Here is a 6244-nt window from a genome sequence, read left to right on the forward strand (position 1 = left end):
AGCTGAGAGGGACACTGTAAAGAGGAGAAAGATGCTGAGGTTTTTTCTCCCGCATACTCTATATCCCCCTATCTCCATCAAAAATTCAGCTTACTAAAAATAAATGGGCCTGTCATCACAGAAGTGAGAACTCATTTGGGTGAGAGCCAGTGTTTGGGGGGTTTTTATGGGTCTATTTTCACAAAGAAGTTTGATCTTAGAGAGGAGAAAGCTCTAAAATTTACTTGCTATCAGAGAATTCATGAAGCTGACACTCACACACAAGTGACGAGATCAGAAATCAAAACGAGGCAAAAAGAGGGTAAAATTTTAGTTGAAACAGGGTTCTTTGTGCATCTTCCAGCAAAATGCAGCTGAATCAGGCGCTTCTCAGCTTGAGGACGGCAAACTTCCAGAGGAAAATGATGCAAGATCAGAGACTCTAACATACACTGAAGAAGAAGGTGCAAACTTAATAGTCCCATGCTCCCTTTTTAACGACATTTTTCAGCCATTGGTGCAATCTACTTGGTCTCTCACCAGAGACCTTGAAGACCTCAAAAAGAAAGAAATTTGATTTTTCTGGCATTATCACTCTCTCTGAATACTGGAGAGGGAAGCTCATTCCACGTGGCCTGAGGATCAACAAAACACCTTTCTTTGGCTCAGAAGACAAATGAAAATGGGAAAGAAATGGGAACAGATTTTGAACAAATGCTCCTTAGATCTATTGCTTCTGATCATTGAAAAAACAAAAGCAGAAAAAGAAAAAGTGACCATTGAAATTAAGACACTTGAAGAAGAATTGATGGGCAAGGTCAATCAAGAGACTTTTTACTGAATCACAAAAAAGATCTCTGAATCCCCATCCTCATTCTCCACAGAGACCTCCAAGCCTACAAAATGAGAAAATATGAGTGTGACACAAAAGATACTGCAGAGGGCAAAGTCTATGACTGGCAGGAAGAAATTCTCCAGCAGACGACCCTCTAATTTCTCCAAAGCGAAAGAAGGTTTTCCACCACCAGCATGAGAGAGTCATCAGACAGGAGCGACATGGAGGTTTTTTTTACAACCACCCAGAACAAGCCAAAGAAGCTGCACCACGTTGGGGCACAAGAGGACACCACAGGTCTCACCATCATCCACCGCTTTTAGCGCAACAAGAAGACAGTGATCTCTGATGTGAGTCTCTCTCAAGATGAAAGATCGGTGCTGAGTAAGAGTCTTAGCTTTTCCCCAACTAACAATATCGACCCATTTAAACTAAAAGTTGATGCATTCAATTTTTTAAGACTGATGCATCTCAAACACTTGTTCTCTACCAGGTCAAGTGTCCTATCTAGCTATGTTGCTGATACCAACATCAATAGAGAAGCAACTCCCTTTAAAAAGAAATCCTCGTTCCTCATCCAATCTGAATCCCACCATACTCACCTACCGCAAATTGGTGGAAAAAGATTTAGCTGAAATAAACCAGATTTCACATGATGTTAAAAGGAATGTAAATTAATCTGAATTAAAAGCTCCGAGCAATCTAGGAATCTAGGACAGAGATCATCACTCGGCCAGCTGATAAAGGCGGGTCGGTTGTGGTTATGGGTTCTGAGCGATACAGTTCTAGCATGAGAAGTCAACTATCTGAGGCGTATAACTCTTAAGTCAAACCCTACTGACAACTTCAAGAATCAAATTTATGAATATATTGACTCTGCTTTCAAAAGGGGTTTGATAACAGAAAAAGATAAAGACTTCCTGCTTGTTGATTGCCCTACATGTCCTGTCTTTTATAGCCTGCCCAAAGTACATAAATCCACTGTCAATCCTCCCCTCTGCCTGATTGTGTCTCACTGAGCCTCTGTCACAATTTGTTGACTCTTTTCACTAAGAAATTTGTTTCAAGCCTCCCTTCCTTCCTTGGCGACACTGTTGATATACTAAATATTATTAAAGAGTTCAAATATGAACAAGCTGATATCCTGGTACCTTTTTGATGTGCAGGGCCTGTATATATGCATACTTCATGAAATAGGTCTTGATGTTCTCATCCATTACCTCAACAAACATCGAGATGGGATTTTGCCTCCTAATGAATTCCTACTTACACTGTCAGAAATGATTTTTCACCACAAACTTCTTTAAGTATTTGGATTCCTATTACTTGCAATCCCGTCACACAGCTATGGGTAGTGCTTGTCTTGTTGTAGGTCTATGGGAAGAGAAATTCATTCATAACCAACTCCAAAATACATTTTTGTCCAAGATTGCTTTGTGGAAAAGATACATTGATTGTCATATGAAGAGGTGATAGAGCAGAACTGTCTGATTTCCTGAAATACATAAATTTTACTATCTTTCCATCACCATGGAACAGCATGAAACCTTTGCCCTAACTCTTTACAAGAGAAACAACAGCACTATTGAGACTACAATCTATTGTAACCATCTAAAACAACTTATTCGCAACATTACTATTGGTCAGTTCTTGAGATTGCACAGAAACTGCAGTTCTGTTACAGATTTCCAGTCTAAAGCTGTTGAAATGAAAGAACGTTTCCACCCTACGTGTCGCCCTACATCATATATCTCTTCGGCCTACATACTGAGAGGGAATCCCTGTTAGTAAAGAAAACTAGAGCTACCACTACTTCCTCACAGATCAGTTTCTCTACTGAGTACTCTCCTCTGGCAGGCAGGGTCAAAAATATTATCTTTTAAATATTGGAATATCCTCAAAGGTGACCCATCTCTAAATAATATCAACTCTGCCTCCCCTGATCATACATCAACATTGAGTCTGAAAGACAGACTGATTCATTCTGACACTACAAAACCACCAAACACTGTCTCCTGGCTGTCTAATAAGCCTACAGGTTCTTCCGCTGTGGCAACTGTGCACATTGCTCCAGCTCATTGGACACCAAGTACTTTATACATCTACGTCATGGGAAAAAATACTCCATTAAATCCTTCATTAATTGCAGTAGAACACATGTTGTCTATATGCTGAAATGTCCATGTGCTCTGGTATATCTGAACATAAGACTGCAATACATACACAAAACATGGATCATGCTATTGCTCGCTATTATGCAAAGGCTAACCATGTCTGATATTGGATTCACACTCTAAATACAGTGGAGCTCTTTGGCATAAATGAAGACCTGAATTTGTCATGTTTCTTCTAATTTATCACACTTGACGGATGTTAGTACCTTTACATTTTTGTACTTTTATCTTTGTAACTTTAAGAGAGGTTTGTGTTCTTTCGTTCTTTTGTTTCTGACATAGTGCTAGCCCTTTGGCATGAATGAAGAACAGAATATGTCATGTTTCCTCTGATTTATCACACATGACGGATGCTTGTACTTGTACCTTTATCTTTGTAACATTAAGAGAGGTCTTCTGGTTCTGACATGGTGTTAGGGGTGTGGCGCTTGGACACTGACTGTGGCAACTCCCACCCAATAGATCTGAAACCTTGTTCAACCAATTATCCAATGACAATTGTACACCTGTTCTAGGTTGACTATATATGTCATTTGCCTGATGTCTCTGTCCACTTTGACTCTGATGAAGACACAGTAGTGTTGAAACATTAGTCTGTTTGCACAATTAAAGGCTGTGAATTAATCGGTGTGCTCCAGGGCAAAATTTTGTCACTCTAGTAAAAAAAAAAAGCGATCTACAAATGATGTAGATTTACACTTATGCAGGCACAGTGTACGTATGATTAGCTTCTCTATCTAAGCAATGAAGTAAATCTTTTTTTTTAAAACTATAAACAAATTTGGTAAGAGTTATTACATCTTTAATAACAGATACTGTATTGCTTAAGAACTATGCTAAAAAAGTCTTTACTGTAATTCAGTGGTGATATTAAATTTAACTTTAGAGTTGTCTCGGAAAAGGGAAACGCTCAGTACATTACATACATACTTAACTGGATTTACAGGTAATTGTTTGAAAATTTCAATTTTTAGAACAACTTGAAGTAGTAAGGTCAGGCCAGTAAATGTAGTTATTCTACCGTAAGAACATGTAGAAAGTAAGTCAAAGCTTTTGACTCTCCTTGAACACAAACAGGTGCAGATTGTGAGCTTTTGTCTGGATTAATGTGTGACAGCTCAAGATTGAATTTTATGTCACGTTATGTGGAGGGCAAAGGTGTAAATCTTCAAATGTTACACAACAATTTAACCCCAGCTAGTTGAAATAAATAAGAACTTTTAGACTTACTCTGACAGCATTTATCATTTTAATTATTTTCTTCAAGAGATTGTATTTACATTGTGGGAAATTTTAAGTTTTCCTCGATGTTACTTGTGGTGGAATATTTTTATTTTAGCCACAAAAAACTGCTGATTCATATCACCAGTGACCAAGATGAATGACAGAATCAGTCACATTTGTAGAGTGTAAACTTTCATTTTGAATGACACGAGTTCTGAATCCTTAACTCTGCTCTTATTTGTTGGAGACATTGTATTCTCTCAGTATGTGTTATATTTGCACTGTAAATTCATATTTTCAACCATCTTTTAGTTTGTCTTTTTAGTTTCTCTGGATACATGATCCAGATTGGACTGATTTTTCTTAATAAATCAATGAAAAGATCAAATTTGGCATTCTGGTACATTGAGGGCACCTTTAAGCGTACTTTCTCACGAGGCTTAATGTTTTACTACCATAAATATACGGCACTAAAACAGGATGTAGGTGCACCTTAAAATTTTGAGACAAGATCCTTGAAGCAACTTGTAGTTTTTTGCTGTAACATTTATAAACAAAGATCCAAGCAGTTAATATGGAAAACCTTAAGATACCAAGTGAAAAGGACTTTTGCAGTACTGCACTGCCACTTCATTACATTTACTGAAGTATTATTATTAGTCAGGTAATGCTTTATTTTACAGATCCTTTAATTTTATACTAATTTCCTGGAAATTCCTGGAGTAATTTGTAGGCATTTAACGGTTAATTTTTTAGGAAATTTTGCAAAAAGAATGGTGCAATAAGGTACAAATCATAAGAAAAATGGGGAAAAAAGGGTTACGTTGGTACCGCTCATTATGTTTGGTTTCATGTGTACGTAGTTGTTAATTTACAAAAATTCTTAAGATTCTTAATTCTTTAACAGACAGCAAATACTTAATTTTCAGTGTGTAGTTCTGTGTGTCAAACTACATAATGAGGTTGTTTATTTTACAGATCTTTCTCGAACTTTCCTACTAATTTCCAGAACATTTTTTCAATAATTTCCTAAAAGTGGCTGCTGTTAATTCTTGGGACATTCTTCTATGTAAGGTTTATATCTGGTAGTATACAGGAAATGTGTTCATTATAGTGTTTTCAAGAAAGAATCTTAAATGTTAACACAGATCACTTTTGTCAAACAAAACTACACACTGAAAAGTATTTTCTGTATGTTAAAGAATTGTGAGGAAACTAATTTATTAATATTTTTTGTAAATTAACAACTACATATGAACCCAAATATATTGAGTCAGCACTTACCAACTAAACCAACTTTAAACCAACACTTTTTTAAAAATAATTTGTACCAAATGGCACCACCCTTTGTGCAACATGTCCTAAAATTAACCGCTAAATACGTGCAAATACTCCAGGATATTAGTATAAAATTAAAGCTGTAAAATAGTGTTACCAACGTTCATTACCTTTGACTGCTACAGAGAAGCATGCAGCACTGTGCCTTCATACTGGCCCATACTCCTCATGCTTGAGAAAAGCTGTAGTAAATATCCAAATTAGTGTTGCTCCATTGAAACAATTTGAACACAGAACTATTTTTGTGGTCAGCTCCAGAAAGCTGCCTAGTCATAAAACCCTACAGTATATAAATATATATGCACAAATGATATTGCAACAACAGAGAGAAGATATGGTTTATGTAATATGCACATGCCTCTATGTTCACACATGTAATGTGATCAGAAATGTAACTATTTCGAGCACAATGAGAATTCTTTGTTATGAACTGCGACATACTCTACTATTCATAATAAATATTTTATACATACTATACCCTGGTTGTTTTTTTGAGGAATGCATGGCACCGTACACAATCCACTCTGACCTGTGTTTCTTTTAGCTCCGCTGTCACTGATCGGGCATCTTTCTAAGAAAGTGTAACTCAGCAGGTGTATTCTCCTGCTGATCTTCTTACGTCAGATAAACCTCACAGTTTTGTGCTCATTTAAGAGGATTCCTTGCTGACCCCCGCTCACACTGATCCTACTTA

The sequence above is a fragment of the Thunnus maccoyii genome, chromosome 14 (assembly GCF_910596095.1).
Source record: "Thunnus maccoyii chromosome 14, fThuMac1.1, whole genome shotgun sequence".
Taxonomy (NCBI): Eukaryota; Metazoa; Chordata; class Actinopteri; order Scombriformes; family Scombridae; genus Thunnus; species Thunnus maccoyii.